Source organism: Aythya ferina (genome assembly GCF_964211825.1).
Source record: "Aythya ferina genome assembly, chromosome: 2".
NCBI lineage: Eukaryota > Metazoa > Chordata > Aves > Anseriformes > Anatidae > Aythya > Aythya ferina.
The window spans coordinates 74,758,226-74,785,887 of NC_140297.1; the positions used below are offsets into that span (position 1 = coordinate 74,758,226).

Here is a 27,662-nt window from a genome sequence, read left to right on the forward strand (position 1 = left end):
TCAGAGTGTTACCATGTGTTCCAGAAGAATCACTTGATTGCAAGCAGTCCTAAATTAGGAGCATGCTTGTGACTAATGAAGGCCTTCTACTTCTGAATGCTTGTTGTCACTACCAGGTCAAATGCTCTCACTGGTGTATCATTCCTGAGCAAGACAGCCATAAAGAACACAGGAGAGAACATATATTTGAGAGAACCTGAAGACTTAACTGTGTTTTGAAGCTTTGTACTTTAAAATTTTCTTGCATCCTTTGCATACGTATCCTGTTTTTTCCTTCTTTTTTTTCCCCTCTATCTACAGCTTCCTTAGCAAATCTTTTTAAAGGTAAATCTTTTTTAAAGGTTCATTTCTGTTTAAATCACAAGGCCTTGCCATGCTGATCTGATCACTAATTTTAAGTACTCGTTTCTGTTAACTGTGTATTTATGTTAATAAGTTAACGAGCAGGTGGAGAGTTGAGAGTGTGTATTAGGTGTGGAAGAAAATATTTCTTTGTAGTTTGGATCAAACTTGTTACTAATGGTCATGGAGAAGCATGTTATTTTATAAGCTGTTCTCATGTTACAAATGGCATTTTCCTAAGGAAGACAATAACAAAGCTACATTAAAAATGGCAGAACTTGACCTGTTTGTACTGAATATTTGAAATAATTGAGTTATAACTGACTCACAGTGATTCATCAGTTACTATGTAATACCATGTTTTCCTTTATTTCCTTTGTCCTTCCATCTTCCTTTCTGCTTGGTGAGCATGTTCACCAGTTCAACAATTCTCGTTGTTGAACTGATACCTACACAAGACTGCATATTTGAGCCACTGGTCTGAAAAACAAGAGCAAAAAGTGGTTATTTAAGTTAGTGAGGCAAGGGAAGCAAGGTCTTCTTGGAAGATGTAGTGGGTTTACGTGGCAAGGTTTTGGTAGCACGGGGCCACAGGGGTGGCTTCTGTGAGAAGGATCTAGAAGCTGCTCCATGTTTGGTAAGGGCCCCACTGCTGACCAGAGCTGAGCCAATAAGCAATATTCTGTGCCTCTGTGAGAGCATATTTAAGACAGGGGAAAAAAAAAGCTGTGATACACAGCAGCTGGGAGAGTGAGAGGAGTGAGGAACAGCCTTGCAGGTGCCAAGGTCAGTGAAGAAGGAAGGGGAGAGGTGCTCCAGGCGCTGGAGCAGAAGTCCCCTGTGGCCTGTGGTGAGGACCATGGTGAAGCAGGATGTCCCCCTGCAGTTGTGGTGGATCTTGGCTGTCCACTCAAGTGGAACCACCACAGAAGAGGAGGTTGGGAGGAAGTATTAGGTAGCAAGAGACTGAGTACTAGTCAGTCACAGAAGGGTGGTGGTGGTGTGGCTGTCAGCTGTGTTGTCTTATTCTTCCTTTCCTGAATGCATGACAGATGGGGTCAGTTCCATGATGCTTTAAGGAATGCAATGCTAATTGAAAGCAGTACAATTATTACTGTCTCTAAATCAGTCTTTGCCTCACTTTTGAAGTATTATGCTTTCAAACTTCCAATTTCCAAAATAGAGACAAAGTATGCCTTTGTGTACACAAGAATAGAAAAGTCTGTCTAGTTTCTCTAGTATTTACATTAAATTGTGCAGCTGAGGGAAGGAAATGGTCTTGAAAAATTTGGTCTTTGTTTAGACAGTGCAGTAGGCAAAGGCTATATACTTCCAAATATTAGATGATCTCTTTGGAAAAAGCATTGATAAGGTGCATTATCCATTTCAACACATATCTAGAAATTATGACTATACATGGCAGGGAAGCTGTGGAGACACAAATACCTGCTTGGTGGTCTGATCCCTGTCACTTGATATCTAGAATAATTTGGAGGGTTGGTAATCAAAATACATGTTTACACTGCTTCAATTCAAGTTATTATTCAGATAAATACTGGATAAAAGTTATAGATGAACAGACCTATTGTAGTGGGTTTACGTGGCAAGGTTTTGGTAGCATGGAGCCATAGGGGTGGTTTCTGTGAGAAAGATCTAGAAGCTGCCCCATGTTTGGGAAGGGCCCCATTGTTTTCCAGATCCGAGCCAATAAGCGATGTTGTTTTGCGCCTCTGTGAGAGCATATTTAAGACAGGGAAAAAACGCTGCGCCACACAGCAGCCGGGAGAGTCAAGGGAGTGGGAGAACAGCCTTGCACCAAGGTCAGTGTAGAAGGAGGGGGAGAGGTGCTCCAGGCGCCGGAGCAGAAGTCCCCTGCGGCCTGTGGTGAGGACCATGGTGAAGCAGGATGTCCCCCTGCAGCCCATGGAGTACCACGGTGGAGCAGGGTTCCACGCTGCAGCCCGTGGAGGAGACCACGGTGGAGCAGGTGGCCCTGCACTGATGGAGGCTGCCGCCTGTGGAAGACCCCTGCCGGAGCAGATTCCGGGCCGGACCTGTAGCCCGTGGAGAGGAGCCCACGCAGGAGCAGGTGATCTGGCAGGAGCTGCTGCCCGTAGGGGAGCCAGGTTGGAGCAGTTTTCTCCTGAGGGATGGACCCCGTGGTACGGACCCATATCTGGAGCAGTTCTGGAAGAGCTGCTGCCTGTGGGAAGCCCACGCCGGATCAGTTCATCAAGGACTGCATCCCGTGGGTGGGACCCCACAGCACAGGGGACGAGAGTGACCGAGAAGGAGCGGCAGAGAAGAAGTGCTGTAGACTGACCATAACCCCCATTCCCCGTTCCCCTGCGCCGCTCGGGGGGAGGAGGTGGAAGAGGGTGGATGGGGGGGAAGGTGCTTTTGGTTTTTTTTTCCTTTGTTTTCTCACTTCTCTCGCTTGTTAGTTGTAGGCAATAAATCTTACTATCTCCTTATGCCGAGTCTGTTTTGCCCGTTACAATAATTATTGCGTGATTTTCTCGTCCTTATCTCAATCCTTGAGCCCTTTTCACATATTTTCTCCCCATTCCTCTTTGAGGAGGGGGAGTGAGAGAGCGGCTGTGGTGGAGCTCGGCTGCCCACTCGAGCGGAACCACGACACCTATAAGTAAAATTATAGTGAAATTAGGTGATAAATACCTCTTGTAGATACTTTTAAAATGCTAACTTTTAAAGTTTGTTGGCTGGGATTATTTATATCAGGGAATGCTTTAGAAGTGATGCAGAAGCTAACTATGCATGAAACGATTGGTGAATGAGATCAAAAATCATATACTTCATATAGTTGTATACTTTTTTCATTTCTTTCTATGCTTGTATTCTTAAAACTTACCTCAGAAGTCCAAGATTTAATTAAATTTTTTCTTAATGCAAATCCAATACAAACATAGACTCTGAATAGTGAAAATGTTTAGGCTACACTATGAAGGAAAACGCAAACTTGAAAAGGCTTAGTTAAATGTCAGGGCCCTGGGTGCACCAGGAGACCTTAACTGCTCTGTACTGGAGGTGTCTGTCTCAACTTCTGTTTCCAGCCCCATCTCCTGGACAGACCCATGTTGTAGCCTTACTGGTACTGTCCCTGTCTGGACTTCTGGGAGAGATTCTGGGACTTATTCATTTCTTTGTCTGGAACTGTCAGTGCAGCTTATTTCCCGTACCTCGTTGTGCCTGCGATGTTCCCATATTGTGCTTTTGTGTATCTGACTTGTGAGGGTGTTGGCTGAGATGGGGTCACCCATGGGTCCCACCTTGTCCTCCCACATTGAAAAGGGCTACTGAAAAATATCATTTTGAGCTCTAATAAATGTTTGACATTTTGAGTATATGGCTTTCTTAATAAAAAAAAAAATACCATTTACCATACACCAATTAGTTGTTTGTTTGTTTTTTAATGAATGAGGAGATGTATCTTTAGAAAAAAGATGAAAAAAATGTTAAAGTAAGGATTTTGTTCATTTCAATTATGGGCTGGAAACTTCAATATGAGGTGCTTAGTAAGGGATATAAACACCAACTGTTAGAAAATGAATTGAGAATGAGAATCAATTGCTATCAAGGGTTTATTAAGAATGGGTATCGTCAAAGTATCTGATGGGTTTTTTGAAAAGTTTTCTAAAATTAATCTCAGACAGCAATGTAGTCCAGATTTTACTAAAGACTTGTTAAAGTGTCATTCAGCCTAACCTAAAAGACCAAAAGTGTATGTATTAATTCTGGGACGAGACTGGTCAAAAGATGACTAGAGAGGAATAATCTAGAGAGTATTATAATTAGCCATATTGGTTTGGGTTTTGCAAAGCTTGGTACTGGATGTGGTTCTATTCATTCTATTTCATACTTTGATTCAGAGAAAGATTTTTGAACCTGGTGCAAGCTGTCACACCTACAAAAAAAAAAAAAAGTACAAGCATGTACAGGCTACAGAAGAGCATACATGAATGTTCTGTAAAGGATTCAAAGAATGAAACTACTTCAAAATATAAAGCCACTTGTGTTGGCACCACCAAGAACAAGTGAAATGGGTAGAACAGAAGGAAGGAAAAAAAAACCTTTCTGGGAAATTAGTTCTATAGTCTATTTTGTGCTTCATGAAAAGCTTGTTGCTTTTTTTTTGTCAACTGCAGGAAGTACAACTGCACTGAGCTTGAGTCAGTTTTAGTGTTTAAGACTGCTGTTTATGGATTCTCCTGCTCAACTAGGTATCTGGTCTATAGGATAAAAGGCAAAGGAAGTGGCACAAGTGCGGGTTTAGAGGAGCTAGAGCTACAGTAACTTAATCTGGAGGGAAAAAACCTCAGTAATTAACAGTAATTGCCTGTCCTTTATCAGGCCTATAAAATGGTGCTCCAAAAATTTAGTTTGTGCTGAGCTTCAAGGATAGTAGACTATGAGCTACCTTATGCTTTAACCAGGATTATAGAAGGGAATGAGTTGAGGTGAGAAGGAGACTGCAGACTGTTTCATCTGTGTGCTGTTCACAGTGATAACAGTTCTATGCAAATGCGAGGAGGTGAGTGATGGAGACTTTTTTTCCAGAGAAAACTGAAGTACTTAGCATGTAGTGCTATATTTAACCTCTCACTAAGGTAAATGAAGAGTTTACTGATACTCAGACTCTTTCTATTTAGATCACACTGTTTGCCCGCATCTCAAACATACAACAAGATTTTTGTATGGGTAACTCCTGTATTTGTTTATGATTGTAGAATTCCTACTGATGGAAATAGTGAACTTGAAGAATCAACAGAAGTTTTCACCAAGTTGAATTAATAGAATAGTTTTACATCCTTGGAAAAACAGCATTGACAATGATTAAGTGTATGTGTATGTACTTCCTTGCTGGACTAAGCTGCAACATCATACATGGAAAGTTAGTCTGTATCTTCGGTATTCTGCTGTGCCTACTGAAGTAAGTAAATAAATCATACGTGTTTTGTTGGCCTGTATTACTACTGATAATAGCATAGGAAAGAAATTGTATTATGTTATCTTAGAAGTTCAGTCAGTGAAATGACTTTGCATGCTTAGGTCAATTACACAACAGTAACAAGACATTAAAATGAAGAAGCTGGCAAAGGGTAACCAAACTCATTCAGTGGGCTATTTTAAAAGGTTAAACCAAGTAAAATGGATTTTTTAATTGGAAAGGGAGAAGATTAATACTCTAAGGTTATTTTTTTAAGCCAGTATTAAACATAGGATCAAAGCTAGGTTCGCATTGAAGTAGGTCACGACATGAATGTGTTTCAGAGCACATTTCTTCACGGTTTTGGTCTTACTAGGTTAGCTTGAACATTAAAGCTCAACTCTAAATCTTAAAAAAAAAAAAAGGAAATAAATGGGTACTGAGCAAATATCCCAGAGAAATGATACCAGATCTCCCTTCTCTACTTGTTTCTTTTGTTTTTGACCATGCCAAGTTTAGCAGATGTAGTCTATTCATCCATAAATCGTCTGGAGTAGTGTCAAATGGGAAGTGATGACTTAAAGCAAAAAAATCAGCACTTAGGCAGTTTTGTGTCTATCTCAGTTTGGAAAAATTGGCCCTATGAGCCAAGGGGTTGTACCCAGGAGGAAGCTACAGGGGGTAAGATTCCTAATAGTTATCATTAAACAAATAACTCTTTGGGAAGTATATCTTTAGTCAATCTTGACAGAAAGAAAAGAAGAAATGGGCTGAAGATACCTGCAGACAAAGGCTAGAAGTTCTGCCAAAACAGAGCCTAGTAATAACAGCTAGTAAAAACTGGATGGCCTGAAGAACTCTGCTACTGCAAGTTCCATAACACACCTAGGTTTGTAGGTACTATAGTACCTACAGAGGAATAACAAGAGTATTGACTATGGACTGAGACTGTGAGGTGCTTATTAATGAAGAAAAATTAGGACTCTTGTATACCACCTAAATCTAGGTCACTGATGTGATGCTGCCGTGGAAAGAATGAGAATGCAGTTTTAGTTTGTATAAAAGACTTCAGGATATACAAGGAAGTATTAACACATTGAAGAAGACACTGCAGAAGTTCTGTATGGAGTATCATTTCATTGTGATTGAATCTGTCACTCTAAATGCGTTCATAGGACATAGGTGTATATATCTATATTTATGTATAAAAATTCCACCAGATAAAGCTAGTGATCTTGTTGCCAGCATTCTGGCTTCTTTCAGCAGAATGAGACTGAAAATGTCTTAACGTCATACTGGTAACATTGGCTATAAGGAAACTTCTGTTATATTGGTGGTGAAAGGTAAGGGGAGTGCAATACCAGAGTGAAAAAGCTATTCAAAGGAAAAGAGTGGTACTGAAACAAAACAAAAAAAGGTGCATGGGTATGTAGAACTGGCTATGAGTGTTATAGAGAAGTCAAAAAAGTAATCAATTAACTTCACACAAAGTTTTTGACCAGACTTTTTTTTTTTTGCTAGCAGTGTTGGGGGAGATATCCAAACACAGTATGCATATAAGAGGAAATGCACAATAAATGCCTTTGATAGTGATGGATGGAGATGATCCATGATGTTTTCTTTTGCCATGGTGTTAATACATGTGCATTTGTCTAGAGAAGAGCAGGCAGAATTTAAATGGAGTTTTAAATTAGAAAAAGTCTTGCTTACACAGCTATCTAATCACTTTGTGGACAGAACTGAGGAGCAGGGGGTGTTTGAAAATTTTCTTAATTTGTCTGGACAAAGAAAAGCAAGAAGATGTTTAAAATAACTCCGAGACGGATTGTGTTGGAATAGAAACTTTCTGAAAAGCAATTGGAAATCACTTGATTTCTAGGTGAGGAAAAGGGGATATATGGAAATGTGAATTGTGCCAGAAAATGGAATCAGATCATAAAAATAATAGTTGTTCACTTCCATATAAACAAGAGTGATTGTATCCAGTATAGCATGAACTGTTGTTTTTGTATTAAATGACAGGTTTATTCACCATATGAATCTCACTTCTGTAATACACAATAAATGTTTGTTCATTGTCTTTTGTATTATAAAACAAGGAGTTCCGTTTGAGGAGCAGGAGTTGCAAAAGCTCCCTGCTGAAGTAAGATGTATAATACTTGGCTAGACACTATGAAAATTCTTTTGCTTAATGTAACAAAAAAGAGAACCCCCTCCCCTTCTCTCCTTCTGCATCTCAGTTGCCTCTTTTGTTCAAAGACACTGCTGCAAAGTTCATGTAACCATCTCCTGATAAGTTGCTAAACTAGTGTATCAACATCCTGCATTCCTGTCTCACGCTGGGCCAACATGACCAAATAAAAAAAAAGAAGTTGAACCACAAAGCGGAGGAAGACTACGGCCTTCATCTTCACGACCACCAGAGGGACAGAGACGACCCCCTAGCAACAGTGCGCGCAGTCGCAGAATATACCAGGATGTGCTGCGTAATCCCAGAATTACCAAGATATAAAAAGGGACCCTGGCGGGGGTGAGAGGTGCGCCGTTGGTGGAGCCGAGACTCCCCGGCCGCCCAGCGCTGTTTTGCTTGCTGTTGCTTACTCAATAAATTCCTTTCTATTATTAATGCAATGCTCTCTGAAAATTAATTAAGGGGGCAACTTATAACAAATTTGGTGCCGTGACTCGGATGAAGGCAATCTGATTGAAAGACCTTCGGAGGGGGTGCCCCGCTGATTTCAGCGGCCTTCGCTAGGACTGCTTTCATTCAAATCCTTCACCGACGAACCCTAAATTCGGCAGCAAGCAAATAAAGCCGGCAACCCCTAGTAATCTTTGTGCACGAAGACCGAACGAAGACTCAGGAGTGAGTAAGTATAGGCCGGTGATCCGTTCGGTTGGGGTTGGGTATCCTGGAGCGTGTCGCTGTGAGACGTCCAATTGCGGACGAAGCGAGTGCGGACCCCTCGGTAGTGCAGTTCCCACATCCCGCGAGAGACTGGGCCACGAAAAGGGGGAAGCGATTTGTGTGTGTGTGTGAAGGCGCTCCAGAAGATGGGACAGAAGAAGAGTAAGCCTTCTGGTCCCATGGGCGGGGTAACGTCTGATGTTAGGTTACCCCGGGATTAATGATTAAAAATTGGGAGGATTCCCCTTTTAGGCGGGGAAGGAATAAAGTAAAAATGATACATTATTGTGTTGAAGTTTGGGGTGGTAAACAGATTTGAGGAGACCACCTTTACTGGCCTGTATTTGGGTCCTTTGAAGATTGGGTTTGCCAGGCCCTAAATATTTATGTAAACTCAAAAGAACCTTTTAGTTTGGAAGAAAGTGAATATGCACATTTGTGGATCAGCTCGGAAACTCGAGCCAATTTATATCCTCTAAAAGAAAAAGGAGGGGATGGGAGGCACAAGATAAACCGAGAATTAGAGATTCCAGCCCCACTGCCTCCCTATATTCCACCATCCCCACCTGCAGCCCCTCCAACTCCCAGGCTTCCTAATCTGCAACCCCGGGGAGACTCTGATAGCAACTCTGATTCTAGCACTCAGGGACCAGTGACTAGGAATATGTGGCAGTCCCCATTAACTCCGGGGACGTCTGAGATTTTAAGAAAGAGACAGGAGGAGGGTAAGTGATCTTTAATGGCAACTGGCATAATGTTTGCAGCTGCTGAGGAATAATTCTAACTGGAATAATAACTGTACATTGTATATTGTATATATAAAAGCCCGGGCATTTTTGTTAAAGTGTTCTTTTATACATATGTTAATATGTTAATATGTAAATATAAGAACTGCCATTGAGGTGTATGTCTAAGGGAACAAAATTTGCCCAGGCATATTATCGGCTCATCAGGTTTAAATGTCCCCAGTGTAATTGTCTACAGGCAGTTAATTTACAGTGGTCTGTTTTTACTTGTGTATCTGTATATTGCGGATTTTGGAGGGATTGGGATTGACTAGTAAAGAGCTTCTAGGAAAACGGTGGAATATTAACCACTGTAGATTACAATAGGAAAAGTTCAAAGCAAAGAAATCCCGAGGAAAAGCCTCCTAGGATGTATACTAACACATTGGAGGGATATAGTGGGGTGAGAGGGTACAGAAAGTAAAAGAACTCTTATCAAATATTGTAATCAGTGGTGGCCACTTTATAAACTAGAGGATGGAGCGGAGTGGCCCCTAAATGGAACTACTAATTATAACACCATATTACAGTCAATGTTTTTGTGGAGAGAAGGAAAACAGGATGAAATGTTGTATATTGATGTTGTTTCAGCATCTTGGAGGGAAAAGGTATGGAATTAAGTTGGCCCCTGACTGAGCCTTTGATGTCGGCAATAGAAAAGTAAAGGCTAGAGAAAGATAAAGGAAGTGTTAAAAGGTTTGTGGAAAGTGTTAAAGGTATTCGAAGTTGAATGAGCAGGGAAAGGTGATGTAGGTATTATCTAAGTAACAGTCTAGAAGTTTTGGTATATTTGCATATTTGTTGTGGTGTCTGTTCAGTTTCCCAAGCATCAGGGAGGGGGGAACAGCCTGCTCCACCAGGGGCCTCTCCAGCGGCCGCAGGGGGGCTTCGGCTCCAGCGCCTGGAGCGCCTCCTCCCCCTCCTTCTGCACTGACTTTGGTGTCTTCGGGGGGGTTTCTCGCTCTCCCAGCTGCTGTTGAGCAGCAGGTTTTTGTTTATTTGTTTGTTTGTTTGTTTGTTTTCGTGGATGTGCTCTCACAGGGGCACGGACTATGTTGCTATGGCTTGGCTCTGGGCAGCAGTGGGCCCCTTAGGGCCAGATGAAATTGTCCCTTATCTACCACGGGGAGGTTTCTGTTTTTGTTTTGTTTTGTTTTTCACGGGGGCTGCCACTGCAGTTTCCCACCCCCACACCCCTCACACACCCTCAAACCTTGCCATCAAACCCAATACACTGGAGCAGCTAAGTCATTACTGACTTGTAAAGTATCAGGGATTAAATTAACTAATGAAACCCTAAATGTGATGGGGGTAGAAGGGACTGGGATAACAGTGCCACTTTTGGGGGATACCAAGCTGAGACCAGGGGATAAAATGATCACTGGGCAATTATTGTATGTATCCAAGGCGGAAACTAACTTGTTGGGAAGGGATTTGATGATTAAATTGGGCATTCAACTAGTAAATTGTTAGACTGGAATAACAGTGTTATTAATGGAGTGCTCTCAGGCCCTGAGAGCAAACGTATATTCACCTCTGACTGGAAAGACCCTGAAATGGGGGCGGAAGCAACAATATAGGTGGACAATTTTACTTTAGGGGTTTACAGGGACACCTATCTATTTGGATAAATTCTAAAAAAGATTTTGGAGCAATTACAACCTCCCAAGGAGGTATTAATGTTATAAATATGTGGATCATTTTAAGGAAAATCGATACTCCCTGATGGGAGAGAAATGCTGAATAAAGTGATAATGAGGCAAATAACTGTTTTACATCAGAAGAATCATTGGGAGGTGCAAGCAATGTGTGATGTTGTTCTAAGAAAGCATGTCTGTGTAGGAATATATACTTTAGGGAAGCACACATGCAGAGGATGTACTATATGTCAAAGGGTAAATAAAAAGGTCTTCTGTAACCTATCTAGAGGGGGACGGGAGCCAGGGCTTTGACCTTTCCAAAGTATACAGGTAGATTTTACTGAGTTACTTGTTTGTCCTAATCGACCACGTGACTGAATGGGTGTAAAGCTTTACTGCAAGGATTAAAGCAGGCCTTAGAGATTGAGTGGGATTTTCACAGCCCCTGGCACCCCTCCTCTTCTGGAAAGGTAGAGCAAATGAATGGTGAAATTAAGAAACAACTAACAAAACTTGTGCTGGAAACTAAGGCTTCTTGGGTAAAATGCTTACCTCTTGCACTGTTAAACATATGGACACAGCCCAGAACTGGTATAGGAATTTCTCCTTTTGAAATGCTATATGGTATGCCCTATGACTCGGAATTGCCACTTGATCACCCTCAATTCTAATTAAGACTTGGAAAGAGACTTCTTTAACACCACGATGGGGAAGGCCCCTATGTTGTTTTGCTTACCACAGAAACGGCTATTCGAACTGCGGAGAAAGGATGGACGCATGCCGGCCGAGTGAAAGGACCAATCCGGGAACGTAAATGGGAGGCAGCTCCAGGCCCTGATGACTTGAAGCTGACGCTAAGACGGACTCGATAAGTATTGTGTATTATCTGTGTATCGTGGGAAGGGGAGGAGGCCCTGTTTCGAAGGCTCCCTAGTAGGTTCCCCTGAAGAACACTGCTGCTGCCAAGAAGAACCGATACCTTGTAGTTCGCTACAACCGAACTGACAAGCGAGGCAGAGAAGTGAAAACGGTGGGGGACTGAGGGGCCGACAATTTAGATGGGCTCCGACCACCTCCTACGATACATGGGAGTCAGTATCATCGTTTTGGTCAGCTATGGGTCTGCGCATCCCCACCAGCCTTTTAAATGGAGCTTAATCAGATGGGAGGATCAATTCATCATCCAGCAAACAACGACAGCGGGTGCTCCCAGTTTCCGCATCACATTATGTGACCTGGTGTCAGTGCAGCCATGCTTTAACCTATCAGGATTTTATTTCTGCCCAAGTTCTAACCCAGGAAAGGGGTACTGTAATTATCCAAACGCATATTATTGTGCATACTGGGGGTGTGAAACCATTGCTACGGACTGGACACTCGGGGCTGGTCGGAATAAATTCTAACAAGTGGGATATGGGCCGCAAGGTTGTAACTGACAAGTGGATCCCCGTTACAGGTGGCAAGGGCATGGTATAGGGTATACAGGAACCTTCCATGGAAATAAAGAAATTTGCAAGGTTCTATATATAAATATAACAAACTTGGACGATACTAGCTGGGTACTAGGAAAATGTCAGATTTTACGAACACAGAACAGATAGGGGAGGACTCATACTAATAAAAAGGAGGATGCTGATAGGCCCCAGGCAGTAGGAACAAATGAGGTATTGTCAGAAAATGTCCAGGGAATCCAGCCTGTGGAAAATACTACAGTGCCAACCCTCGGCAGCCCTACAAGCTCAGGTAAAGCTGAGAATGATAACATAGTTGAGAATAACATATGGGGGGGGGTCATGAATGCCAGCTACCAATTATTAAACAAAACAAGCCCAAATGTAACAAAACACTGTTGATTATGCTTTAGTATAAGGCCTTCATATTATGATGCTATTGGGGATCCTGGGGAGCCCACCCGCACAAACGAGAACAGCCCTCTACATTGCAGTTGGGGAAAAGACATAAGGGTAACACTAACACAAGTCACTGGAGGTGGTAGGTGTGTGGGCACGGTTCCTAGTGGGAAGTGTCATCTATGTAATACCATGGAGAATGGAAAACAATCAACCGAGTGGCTAATCCCAGCCAACAACGCTAGGTGGGTTTGTTCATGAGTGGGCGTAACTCTTTGTCTATCACTAAAACTCTTTAATGCGTCTCGTGATTTTTGTATACAGGTGATAATTATACCAAGGATTCTATACCACCCTGAGGATTGTATGTATACCCAGCACACAGTGGCAAGTTATCATCTGGAAAGACGGGAACCATTCACGGCTCTAACTTTGGCCACCCTAATAATCCTGGGAGGAGCTAGAGTGGGGACCAGGGTAGCCTCATTGGTTAAACAAAATCAAGAATTTACTTCCTTACGCATTGCTGTGGACGAGGACCTGACCCAAACTGAACAATCCATCTCGGCCCTGGAAAATCTATCAGGTCACTTCAGAGGTAGTGTTACAAAATCGTAGGGGATTAGATTTGGTATTTTTCAACAGGATGGGCTGTTTGCAGCCCTGAAAGAGGAATGCTGTGTATGCTGATCACACTGGAGTGGTAAGAGATACAATGGCAAGACCCAGGGAAGGGTTGGAAAAAAGGAAACAGGAGAATGAAGCCCAACAGAGCTGGTACGAATCTTGGTTTAATTATTCACCTTGGCTTACTACTTTATTATCAACAATAGCAGGACCTTTGTTGTTATTAATAATAGCACTAACTTTTGGACCATGTATTTTTAATAAATTGATTGCGATTGTAAAGGGATGTTTAGAAGCGGCACATCTAATGCTCATACATGCCAAATACGAGCCAATAAGTACCAACGAAGGAATCGAGGAAACATTAGTTCTTAATAGCCAGGCATTGCAGAGCTTCAATGAACAAAATGAGTAACTAAAAGAAAAAGGAGGGATTGTAATACACAATAAATGTTTGTTCATTGTCTTTTGTATTATAAAACAAGGAGTTCCGTTTGAGGAGCAGGAGTTGCAAAAGCTCCCTGCTGAAGTAAGATGTATAATACTTGGCTAGACACTATGAAAATTCTTTTGCTTAATGTAACAAAAAAGAGAACCCCCTCCCCTTCTCTCCTTCTGCATCTCAGTTGCCTCTTTTGTTCAAAGACACTGCTGCAAAGTTCATGTAACCATCTCCTGATAAGTTGCTAAACTAGTGTATCAACATCCTGCATTCCTGTCTCACGCTGGGCCAACATGACCAAATAAAAAAAAAGAAGTTGAACCACAACGCGGAGGAAGACTACGGCCTTCATCTTCACAACCACCAGAGGGACAGAGACGACCCCCTAGCAACAGTGCGCGCAGTCGCAGAATATACCAGGATGTGCTGCGTAATCCCAGAATTACCAAGATATAAAAAGGGACCCTGGCGGGGGTGAGAGGTGCGCCGTTGGTGGAGCCGAGACTCCCCGGCCGCCCAGCGCTGTTTTGCTTGCTGTTGCTTACTCAATAAATTCCTTTCTATTATTAATGCAATGCTCTCTGAAAATTAATTAAGGGGGCAACTTATAACAACTTCTACACTTTTTAAATAGCCGAAGTTCCAGATTCAGAGAATTGTTACAGTAATTTTCAATGGATTATGCTAAAGACAAAATTGTCTTGTTTTTGGTGAAGGGAAAGCTTAAACCCACTTCTGCATAAATCATACGGATTTCAAGTAACTTTGTTTCTGTGAACAAATTCTCTGCTGCCTTCACTTGATGATATCATAATATTGTAAAGTTACATGGAAATGCAATTTTTGACAGAGGAAGGAATTTGAGGTAGTTACTTCTTCAAGTCCTTCCTTTTTCAGGAACTTGAAGATCAATAATATCCCAAATCAGTTTCCTGCAGAAAATGTAGATATTCTAACTAAAAATACTTTCTACCTTGAACAGTACAAATTTTGTATAATCAGTTACTGGAAGGCTATAATGGAAAGATTACATGAACAGAGTGAAGATTCATCTCCTTAAAAACTGAGAGATAAAAAAGATGGCAGATGGTTTTTGTAGTTCTTGCTAATGTTATGTCCAGAAGGTAGGAGGGAGGTTTCTGTAGATACGATTTTTTTACACATACCGTGGAAGGAGGACAGAAAGAGGAACACAACTCCATTTAAACCACTTCAAGCCCAGATGGCTAGAAAAATAAAATTTGACATGTTCTCAGGTGGTTGGTGGGGATGAAGGAATAGAAGTGTTCCTGTTTCCACAAGGCCAATACTTCCAAGATCCAATGCTTCAATTTTCACATCTTTTCTCATGACAAATACTCACTTTGTTTTGGATTCCTACCTTGTAATAGCTTCCTAAATAATTAATGTTTTCTGTGTATTCTAAAAGTTTGTTCACAAAATAGTCATACCTTTCAGCGCATTCCTTGGGTTATGCTGCCTGGGCCCATGCAGAGGGTAGTGCAGGTGGTAGCCTTGAGGAGAGAGCCCTTCAGAAAGCTGCACTAGAAGCTCCGGTAAAAGCTTTCCCCTCCTCTCTTGGCAGCTGGTGTATAAGGTGTGGTTCTTTCCCTTGGTCTTCACCTGATCTACCCACTGTCGTGCTAGGCCATGCACTGTATTGATACAGACCTTGGCTTGCAGATATGACTTCCTTGCTTTACTTGACTCATCACTGGACTTGTCTGCTGATCTGTGCATTTCCCCCAGCTTCATTACTTTCACTGGTCCTGCTGTGATCATCCTGATCTGGTACTGCAGGACTGTACTTCTTGCCATGAGGCCTCTGCCTGCCTTGTGCTTGGCTCCTGGCTCCCTGTCCCTTACAGAGCAGTCTGCCCTTGCTGTTCCCTGCTTGATACTTTTTTTTTTTTTTTTTTTAGTGGAACAGTGCCTTTATGATCAAAAGAAGGAAATAAATTATCTTGAATGGATAGATAGTCTGAAGTAGGACAAAGGAAGTTAATGGTAATTACAAAACATCTGAACTTGATAAACACCTGAATAATGCAGGCACAAGAAGCTCTGAGCTCACATAATATGGCAATGCAAGAAGATTGTTTCAGAAAGAGGTATATTATCAGAGCTGACTTACCACCATAAAACTGGTCATGCAACCTAGAAATCACGAGAAGACTAGGGCCTTCTGCAGGGATTCTGTAATGAGCTCTATGTAGGATCTGGTTTTCTCTTACATCAGCAGATTTTAAAGGTTAAGTATAGGATAGTGTCACAGTCCCTTCAAAAAAAAAAAAAAAAAAAAAAGTCTCCTTAGTTTTTTAGTTCTTAAGTTGCTTTACAGCTTTAAGCAAAACATGGAAAAATAGCAGACAGATGAGAGTAAGTCTCCAATGTGACATTCACAGATGTTGGAGGGAAAATGGAAGAGCAGAATGACAACTCAGAGGCATAGGGGAGTTAAAGGAAAAGTCTTTCACAAGCCAATCAGGAGAAATACAGCAAGATAAAGTGGCCTGACATAAATGGGGAATAAAACTAATCTTAAAAAAAAAGAAATGCACAAAACCAAACCTAAAACCATGAATTCAGTTACCTATCTTTAATAATAATAATAATAATAATAATAATAATAATAATAATAATAATAAAGAATAATTAGAATGTAATAAAATTTTCTAATAGCTATGAAAAGAAAAATAGGGAATATTTGAAGATGCTGAGAATGTAAAAGTTTAGTTTCAGTGATACAAGGAGTATTAAGGGAAATAAGGAAAAAACTGTACTGATGTCAGTTGTGAGGTAAAGTGTTTAGATCACTGATTTTAATGTCAGCATGATTTGAACAAGATAAACTCTGGAAAATTACTTTTGGAACCTTGCACTGAAAAAAAGAAGTATAGCAAGACTGGAGAAATATAAAAGATGATGGAAAAAAAAAAAGGTTACTAGCATAAGTCCAATAGGCCAAAGTAAAGAAATAGAGTAAAGGCTTCACATATATAGGTTAGGATTACGTACACAGAAATATTACAGCCCAGGAGCTAGATTAATACTTACTGCATTGTTTGTAATATCATCTCTCTTGCAATCACATGAATTGCATGAAAGAATGATAGTAGATTTTCATAATTCGAAGAGATGGATTTGTCATTTGGCTTCTGCAATAACTCTTTAGTACAATGAGTGATAACTATATGGGTTCGATTATAATTTTTATTGACATTATGTTCTCTGTTTTTGTGTTATACACTAAGAACAGTAACTAAGTTAGCCACTACCACGCTTTTTGAAGAATAAATTACCTCTGGCTTACAGGCAGGCTAAAAGATTCTGAATTCAACAAAGAAAGTTTTAAATCACCAGATTATTTGGAAATTTGTTCAGTTGGGGGCTAAAAAATGTTGCTATCAAATAGTGTCATTTAATATATTAGTGATTCCATGGGTACGAATAAATAACGAAATTCAGAGATGCTAGATTTCTGTTGAAATGGTGGTGATAAAAACTGCTTTTAAAGATGTGATGAGAATTCACAGAACAGGATTCTATTAGAAAGGCTAGTAAATCATACAAACATGTAGAATGAAACTATAGACTTTAAGAAGTATAATAATGTAACATGTTACATTATGTTATATCATTCAGTTGTTTGAATCATTAATGTACACTATTTAGAAAATGAAGAATTAGCATCTACTCAGGATTTCTTGTAAATTAAGCTTGCCTTTTCATGTTCTGTATATGCTGCTGTTGCTTGAATTATGATCAGAACCCTCACGAGACAAATTAGATTATAAATCTCAAGAAATGCAGTATTCATAATGCCTAAGTGGTTAAACATGGGAATAATTTGAGGGAGAACTTTAATTGAAAAGCTTAAAATAAGTTGTGGCATGATCATTTTATAGGATGTTTGTCTAATCTGAGGAAACACTGACTGTTCTAGAAATATTGCTGCTCCCTTTTTTTAAAGATCCTAGTATCAACAGTGTTCTTTTTTAATGAATTCCCAGGGTTTTAAAAATCTGTTTATGGAAGAGAAGATGTGATGAAAAATCTGAGTATTCTAAATGTAGCTCAGTGCTCTGTTCCATGCCTTCTGTATTTGTTTGAAGGCAAATAGCACCTTACAAGAATCATTCTTCCAGTAGAAGTTGTATTGCATGTACAGTGTATTCTGTAGCTACTGAAACTAGCAGAAGGACTACTTCTTGCTAGACCTAATGGCTTCCTTTATGAGTAGCTTTTCATAAGTAAATAAAGGCTACTTTGGTGTTTGCTGAAGACCAGCAATGCTCACCTGAATTGGAAAAACAGAATTAGTTTAATATCTAATCAATATAATGATAATATTCATATAATGAAAATGTTCCTGATGTAGGCTACATGGGACCTAAAGAGCAAAGGTATGGCGTAGTCACAGCTTCCACTGAGAATGAGAGCTATGAGACCAATACTTCTGAAAAAAATACGTACCTCTTGAATTTGGAGTTTGGTCCTTAGAGCATTCAAATAACATTTTCAGTTAACGGCAGAAAGTCCCCATCTGAAGTGGGAGCAGTAACCCCTTCCTTCATGGGTGTGTTTTGAATCTTAAACTCTTTAAGTGACTGACTATATGCAACAATAAGCATATATAGTTGCATATATAAGAAAAGCCCAACAGGAAATTACTAATTCTATTATTGGTTTGTATTAGAAATAGCAAGGACTAGTTGTCCATATTGATAATGCAAATACAAAATAATACTGAAGTCCTGTCTTACTACTTAAGCAGTATTTAGCTTGTAGATGAAATCAAATAGAGGATAAGAAATGGGAACGTACTTCTTGAAAGACAGTATGGTATACTTGCATAACAGCCTACCTAATATAACACTTTTAAAATCTGAATTCTTAGGTAGATACTTTTAAACATACTGTGAGCACAGAAGTTTTCCTATGTAACAGGTATTTCTGGAAATTCAAATGAAGATGCTACTGCTAATAGGTAGTATGGGTGGTTAAAGACTAAAAGAAAAATCAAAAACTGACTTATGTACACACCAGAACTAAGCAAGATGAATTCTGTTTATAAACTAACAAGTGATAAAAGAATCATGCAAATTTAAGAAAAATAATGTGGGTAGGCAGCCATCCAGTCTCAACACTCCTTCAGTGAGGCTGTCAAATTAACAAATGTTGGTGCTTTCAACGCATTTTGATTTGAGTTTACAGGTATCAAACGCCTTCTGGGGGACCAACACTTGAAGCAAAATTAAAGTTGCTACAGGTATTTTTACCAAATACTGGAATTCTGTTCACTTATTACGGACTCTATATCTTCTGATGAGCCTTTGTTATCTTCCAAACATGGGGTGGTACAAAGACAGAAGGCATATGCTACTGAAGAATTGCAAGCCACGAATGTTTCTAGGTCCACAAGCCGAGCAAGACAGAATACTCCAAAGTTACATTAGTTGTGCTCTTTTAACATTCAAAACAGAGAGACTGCATAGAAACTATCTTGGCTGCCTTTTCTGGAACAGTCTCACTCCAAAGAGGTATCCAGGAGCTGTTTTGCAGAATGCTGGTTGATATGGGCCAGAATCATACTAGGGAGTGCTCTGGTCACATTAGTCTAGACAGTTGCATTCCTGTTTAATTTGCCTTTTAGTATCATAACCTAACTGTTCAAAAGGTATGGATTTTACCTAGTGTAAACAAACATTGATTTAATTCAGCAAATAAAGCATATGGTTACATTGCCCAGTAGAGAGCTGTTTCAAAAATAGCTTGCTTGGAGCTGGATTCAGGACTTTGATGGTAAAAGCAGTTTAACTCCTTTTTAGTGTGATACTCAAGTCTGGTTAAGGGCTCCTGGATTTCAACATGCTAATCAGTCTAGCAAAGCTGTTTCCTTTGTTCCCTGCATTATGCCCTGATGTGAACAGAAACCCTGCTTCTTGAAATACTCCAGAATGTATGTACATATACAGTACTGCAAACATGGAATAGGTGTCTTCTTTGGACTGGCCAGTCTGGGCTTGCTGTTATGTTATGTGAAGAGATGAAACACTTGTTTTATACATTTTACCAGAGCCTTGAAGATCATACCACTTGATACCTCAAGGCCAGGATGGGGCTTTGAGCAACCTGGTGTAGTGGAAGGGTGTCCCTGTCCATGTCAGTGTAGGAGTGTTGGAATTAAATGATTTTAAGGTCCCTTCCAACCCAAACCATTCTATGATTATAAGAAATTAAACAGAATGGCATGAAGTGAAGAATCCTCCTGACTTTAACTGCATCTTACAGACAGTGTAGGTGGTTGTAGGTATAGACCCAGTCACTGATCTGCATTGGCTTTCAGTCTGATACAGGGAATAAAGGTGCCGTGGTGGAAAGAGAACCTTCAGAAACCATAAATACAAACAAGATAAGCAATGTTGCATTTTTGAGGAAAACTTATTTTTATAATAACAGGTATTAGAACAGGTAAGCCCCAGAATGGATTTTTTGCTGGGTGTATGGGCATATGTCACAGTACATGAAGAGAAACTTACTGCGGCACAAATTTGCCACTTATTTCTAACTTGGAGATTTGTGAGTGGGCAAATCATTTCACACCTCTACTCTTCTGCTTTATTTTGCTGGCTTTACTTACATAATGATATCTTTAAGGTAAGGACTTTCTCTCAGTGTGTACAATCCTAGTATAAATCTTAAAGCATTTTGAGGCTACCATTCTACAAGCTAAAAAAATAATAAAAAAAAAAGATGAAGCTTACATGGTATATATAGAAGTGGTGGGCTGCATTTGTCACAATGAATTACATTTTTGTTCAGGTATGCATATACTTGCATATGTACTCAGTGTATTCTCACATACTACATTCTGAAGTGAGTTAAGACAAGTCTTAGAATGCTTATCATTTTCAGTTAATTTCAATTTCATTACTTAATGGTGAAATGATTTCTTTTGTTTTATTTTGTTCTTAAATAGGTATAGTAATGTAGCAATTCACTGTAGTGATGTTGATTTTGTTTCTTGGTTTGGTTTTCAGTTTGGGTGCAAATATATGACATGGGATAAATGCTTTTGTAGAATTCCACTCTGATTCAGATTGAAATCCCTTTACTTCTAGTAATCAGCAGTTAGCTGAATCTGCAGTTCTACATTTTTCTTCTTTCCTTTGCATATTGTTATCTAGTCATACATGAATAGATTCAAAATCTTTTGAATTTAACAACAAATATTTTACATAGCTCTATATATGCGGATACATTTTAAATGTTAATATGACCATTCTGAACGTCAAAACTGTATATTCCTATCTTCAAAGATACTAGTGCAATTAAATAAAGTCTCCTTGACATTTTAAAATGTTAACCAGTGTACATTATTGTTTAGGGTAATAAATTAACATGCCAAGAAATGTAAGTAGATTTTATTTTGTTTACTTAAGTGTGAATAGGACTTCAGGAATGATGGCATTTCAGTAAAATTTACAATGTTGAAGACTGCTAAGCAAAGAGATTTTCCAATATTAAAACTTAAAAACAAGAAGGCCACAGATAGCATTAAAGATTTAATTAAGAAATACAGGAGCATTAAAGGGAAGAGATGTGGGTTTGTTTGCCTTCTAATGCAGTGCATTTTTTTATCTAGGTAGGAAATAGTGAAATGTAGTTTCAGGTCACTTTTGGAATTTCTGGAGTTTTTGAGCTTATCTTTTAGGTCATTGTTTCCATTGCGAATTACATAATTTCTAGTGTATGCCTCTTTTACTGGTACTGTTCTCACCCCTCCACTATATCTGTGTTCCTGATGTCAATGGCTTCAGGTCTTTAGGAACTGGGTTTGTGGGATTATGGCAAGTCCTTAAAAAAAGATGGAGAGTGACTTTTTACATGGGCAGATAATGACAGGACAAGGGGGAATGTTTTTAAACTGAAAGAGTTTAATCTGGATTAAACTGATCTGGATTAGATGTAAGGAAGAAATTCTTCATTCAGAGGGTGGTGAGGCACTGGCTCAGGTTGCCCAAAGTAGCTGTGGATGCCCCATCCCTGGAAGTGTATCACATATCACCCTAGAGTATTTGGTAGATAGGACTTATAAGATCACTGAAGTGTACGGTTAATTGCTTGCATTTCACCTATCTGATATGATTAATATTTCTTCCCTAAAGAGGAATGTTCTTATTAAATAATTATTATCCATTAATAGAAATCACATTACAGAGAATAGCTTTTAAGTAGGACATTAGCTTCTGCAAACAGATTTTGCAAGAGATTAGAATGTTTGGCTGAGTAATCATGCTAACATTCATACCATAAATTGTACATTAAACCGTAAAAGACAGTCAGTCTTATTACATTGTCTTATATTGCCTCTTCTGTATGAACTAGAAAAAAAAATTACTTAATTTCTTGTAGAACCAAAACTGCAGTCACTGCCAATAAAATATTTTTTTTCTTTTACAAAATCCATGTAGCCATTTCTATCACAGTAGAATGCATTAATAATTTATTTATTTATTTTTTTAGTGAGCGTTTCATAGGTTTCATAGTGTGGAAAAACTTTCAACAACTTTATTTATCAGTGAATGTTGGTGGGAAATACCAGAGATGACCACATTGTCAGAAATACATATAGTTTGTGTCTATTTTGCATTTTAGAAATATTTTTTCCCCAATTTTCAATTGCCCCTTGTCTGTCTTCACCATTCTCCCTCAGTAGGTGGTCTGATTGCATCCATTTACTTACAATAAAGAATCATACAGTTACATTGAGGTGGAACCCAACACCAGGGAAGACTCACTCCAACAGCCTTCACCTGTGTAACAACAGCAGTGTTGTCACTGGTCCATGTAATATCTCTGCACAGCAGCTTAGTTAGGACTTTTTGTTTCTAGGATCTTCCTGCTGAACATCAATCATGTTAACATTCATCTTTTTGCACATTGCAGAGAGCTAGCTCTCTGCATTATTCTCCTAAATTTCAGTTTTTACCCCACTTTGACCTCACCACCTGTTCTTTTTTTTCCTATTTTATAAGTTTATTGAACTCAATTTTGTAACACCTTGAGATATTAGTTTTCATCTGAAGAAGCTGCTTCCAAAATCAATATCTACTGGATCTCCATTATGTCTGTATTTCCATTTCTATTTCCCCAGCAATCTTTTCTTAAACAGTTGATAGTGTATGTTCTCAGTGTTTATTTTTCCCAGTGCTTACTTTTTTCACCTCATATTTAATTTATTGAATCTACATGCTTCCTTACTATTGTCTGCTTTTGTGTTTTGCCTTGGTTGTAGATTATCTCTTCAACTGCCATGTCATATGAATTTCACTTTCTCCTAATTCTTCAACTCTTTGTGTCCTGTCTCTTTTCAACCCAAGAGATCTAATGTATGCCTTCTTTCTTTGTTCCTTCATCAGCGTTTCATATCTGACTTTGTGCACTATGCTCAGTAGTTTTTCAGTACCTCAGTACGTTCAGTATCAGTTAGTATGAGTAGAAGTTAAAATTAAAGGCTTTAAAATACATAGAGATGTTGGTCCCAAAGGAGGCTGCCCTCCCAAGGACTGTAGCTGCAGACTTGAAAAGCCCTATTTAAAGAGTCCTTTTTTGAGTAGGAGCATGGGAACTAATTGGGAGAAGTCACTACTTTTGCTGACTGACAGTGATTTTCAGAAGGGTTATATGAGTTGCATGCCTCCTTCTTTTTTTTTTTTTTTTTTTTTTTTTTCACCCATATGGGTTTTTTAACTAAGTTTTTGAAAGAAATAGGTTGTTGGTGTAGTATATACAGGCATTTTATTCAGAAATGCAGTTGCTTTAGTAATGATGTAATGAATGAAATTGAAACCTTTTTGCCTGTGAAGCAGATTTTATAACTCCTGTGTTAGCCCTCTTCTATAATTATCAGTTTCTGTATGTGCATTATGTATTTTTTTTCCAGATTTTGATGTAGGGCATCATTTATGGTTGGACTTGATCCTAAGGGCCTATTCCAATCTAAATGACTGTATGGTCTTATAAGAAACTTGTTTTCATGGGGACAATATTTCTGGTCCTGTAAATCATTTTTTTCTTTCTAAAGGCCTGAATGTAATTTCAGCTAGCATATCAAGTAACTAAAGGTTCAATTTTTCTTAAAGAGCGAAGATACATAAACTTAGGTATATTATGCCATCAACTTCGATATATTATATAACAATATCCCTGTATGTCCCTATTAAAACCAGCGAAGACTGAATTCTTTGTTTTGCATACTCTCCTGGTCAGTGAAGACAATAAATTATGTTCTGTCTCTTAACATTTCCACATCTCTTATTTTGTTCCCAACTGTCAAGCTAAATGAAATTTATGATAAATGTTTTATCTTCTTTCTTCATAAGTCAGTCCCAAATCTCTGACCCGTTTCCTTATTGAGCCCTGGAGACTTATAACAATTATTGCTATCATACTTTTTTTTTTTCTGTCAGTTTGATCTATCCTCCCAGTTTGGGCAAAGTCTGTCTTTCTGATCATTTTGCGCAACAGATAGCTAATGTAGCTCCTCAATTCAGAGATGTTTTTTCTGTCTCTTGTTCTTCCCATCCAAGCACTACTTTGGGCTAAACTGCATCTTTTAAAAACAACTCGCTGTAAAGAGGGGCTTCTAGAAACACCTCACAGAGAAACATCCACAGAATTATTAAAAGCATCTCTGAGGCACTGTGCCTCCTGGAGTTCATACACAACATCCACTGTAACATACTGAAAACATGGGGATGGTCCTACTGGGTCAGACTGGAAAACCAGTTTCCCTAGAATTTTCTCCCTACCAGTTCTGTAGGGAACAGAAGAAGGAGCTTCATCTGTAAACTTTGCATTCAAGGAGATCACTGTCACTTCACCTCCACCATGCTGCCATCATCTTAGGAAAGGTAAAGCCTGAATGCAGTTGCATCTATCAAGGGATGCAAAGGGGGGAAGAAAAAAGTCTTCTGCAAGTCCATCAAAAAGACTACAGAAAACACAGGCTTGCTGCTGAATGGGCAGGATGACAAAGGCTGGAGAAAGTAGCCAACAGTAGTCTCAGAAAATTCAATGAAGAGAGCAGCCAAGTCTTGCATCTGGGGACAAAAACCAAACCAACCAACCAACCAAAAAAAACCAGCCACCACTACCTGCTGGGGACTGACTGAAAAACAATTGTGCAAAGAAGGACCTTGTGATTCTTCTGTATACCAAACTGTCCATGAGCTAACAACATGCCCTCACAGCAAAAACAAACAAGTTATTTTTTTTCCAGTGACTAGGTGTCTATCTGTACATTATTTATTTTATTTTTTTTTGCTTAGCTATGCATGTTATAGCCATAGTGTTTATATAGATCAGTGAGGAGTTTATCTGTGTGAAATTAAATATTCACAATGTAGTGATGTAGAGGAATATCAGTTTGATATGACAGCAGAGGCCTGAAAGCTGGGGGAATGCTGTGGAATCCTGCAGATGTGGGGTAAGAAAAGGGATCCATTGCACCCTTACATTGGAGAATCCAGGGCTGTAACAAGTTCAGAAAAGATCAAAGTCACATGGGGAAGCTGGAGCGAACTAGTTATGGGGGTAAGAAGAGCAAGTATTTAACACACACATTGTGCATCTGATAGGCAGATGCGCATGTATAAAAAGCATGTATAAAGCATGTATATTACATGCTTTAGCAGAAAGTGAAGAAAACAAAATGAACATTGCAAGGAACCATGTAGAAATGACCACAAATAGATCCTAGAGTGAGGAGGAGGAAGCCATCAATATCATAAAAAACATCAAACACCCAGTAAAGGTCTAGGAACATACACGAGTGATTTCCTGCTCTCCTCACAGCCCAGGAGTGAAGATGTTAACCTTAGGGCCTAGCAGAAGAGCAAATGGGTGGCCACAGTGCTGGAAAAGGGGTAGCTACTGGGAACTGTCTGACAGTTGTAACTGTATTATTGAAGCTTCTTCTATAGTAGTAGGACTTTAATGTTCTGTAATTAGATCTGTACTTTTATTATTTGCTCAGGCAGTTAACATGAACTAAAATCTTGGCTTTACATCAGATGTGTACCTTTTTTGCATATGCTGTCTTAATTCTTTTTAGTTAGCTACCTTCCAATTACTAAAAAAAATCATTTTAGATTTGATAAACCTGAAAACGTACATAGAAAAAATCAGTCTCAGGATAATGACTTTGTGGGCATAAATCCTCTTGTTAAAGGAAAAAAAAAGAAAAAAAAAATCACAAAAACAAACAAACACAAACAAACAAACAAAACAAACAAACAAACAAACAAAAACCACCCTCCTGATTCCCATTTTTTTCGATATGAAGCTTGTTTCTAGCTCTTTATAAGTTCTTTGCAGTGAAACTGCCTTAGATTCGCAATAGGCTGGGATCATTATCTATTCATGGTCCTGGCCTTTGGTCTTCACATGGAACTGAATGTATTTAATGAGTAAATGTTTACTGACATTGCTAGTTCCAGTGGTAGCATGCTGTAACCTTCAGCCTGCCACTTCAGGTCTCATTTTGGGCACAGCTGTGCGGTCTTGACTCAGTTTTATTATGTTCCTAAGGCATGAGAAGGGAAAAGGGACGTGAGCTAAAACAGTGTAAGGCAATAAAAGGTAGAAAATAAACAGCAGTGAAATTGTTGAGAAAGTAATAGCTGGCACCTCAAAGATGAAAGAGAAAAGCCTAAGAAGATACGAAACATGAAGGAAAAAAAAAATCCAAAGATAGCAATTTAGCAAGAATGTGGATTGGCCCAATTTAAGAAGCATTGGAAGCCAACCTTTTCCTCGCTGTCAGAGACTGACTTATGATTCCTAAATGTTGGAAGTTGAAGCTATATCCTTATCCTGACAACTGGCTGATACTTTTTTTTTCCCCAAAAAATGATTTATTTTTTTTTCTTGAATCAGCATTACATGACTACATCTGACCTCATAATGAATGTTCAAAAATCAAGTCTAGCACACTGAACAAGAAGAACTCCCAGGAATGTTACTGAAGCTTACAGCAGCTAGGACCTGATCACTCTCATCTTGTCTTTATATGCTAGCCATCTCATAGTAGCAGAAGACTCTCCTGTTTCCTGGTTTATACAGCAGAATGTAGTTTCATGACCCCTTAGTGCAGGAAGGTGACTCTTCAAACTTGATCTAGGTAAAGCATCAAATGCATGCTCCACAGAAATCCATGCATAAATCCATCTGTGCTGGAAGAAAAGACCTGAGCAATGTAGGGAAAGCACATCTTTCATGGAATCTTCTTTAACCACAAGGTAGTTTTTCATTCATCCATAGTTGGCTCGGAAGCATAGTCAAAAGAGTGCATAGCATGAAGTCTCCATATTGTGATGGCTTGTCGGTCATGTTAGTAAGTGTTCAGAAAGTCAGATGTGTGGGGTATGTCTATCCCACGTTTCTTCTTCATTTCTTCTATCATAGCTCTTCCTATTGTCTGTTACTCTGGCATTAACCTCCCCTTATTTAATCTACCAAGAAGTAGATTTGGATCATAAATGCCACTCTAAAGAGTAGCAAGTGAATAGCTACTCTTTAGAGTGGCATTTATGATCCAAATCTACCTCCTGGCTTTCTAACAGCCCAGCAGATATCCTCAGCTGTTGATAATTCAAATGATACACAGCCAAATGTCCTGATACTGATAACTTGAGAATAGCATATCACTGGGATCAAAAAGTGTTATGCTTTCTGGCTCTGAGATCAATTTGGAATGGGTTGCTTTGGCTGGTTGCTTTGTATATGTAAAGACAACGATTGATAGTGAATAAGAACTAACTACTGGCATCATGTACTGTAACTGAGTGTCAATCCAGTAAGTGTTTGGAAGTATGAAGGTGTACTGACCTTTTTTTTTTCTCTTAACTCCCTAACAGATACTTTTTTTAACAATATGTTTATTTGTGACAGCAGCAAAATATTTCACATGAATTTTAGTGATAATTATCTAAGTGCTGGGATGCAACAGTGGCTCTTCTTCCTTAGTAAGAAACACTTTTTAACAGAAAAATTGAGTTTGTTGGGTTGACTATGCAAAGCAAGCAGAATACATTTGTTGCAGACTGTTCTCT

The 27,662-nt window shown here is 39.2% G+C and overlaps 1 long non-coding RNA gene across 1 annotated transcript; it reads left to right on the forward strand.

The window, feature by feature from the left end:
* The first annotated feature begins 7,345 nt into the window (after nucleotides 1–7,345).
* Nucleotides 7,346–13,195, forward strand: LOC311431345. Its single transcript, XR_014689366.1, has 2 exons — nucleotides 7,346–8,160; nucleotides 11,365–13,195. It is a non-coding gene; the product is annotated as an uncharacterized lncRNA (long non-coding RNA).
* The last annotated feature ends 14,467 nt before the right edge of the window (nucleotides 13,196–27,662 follow it).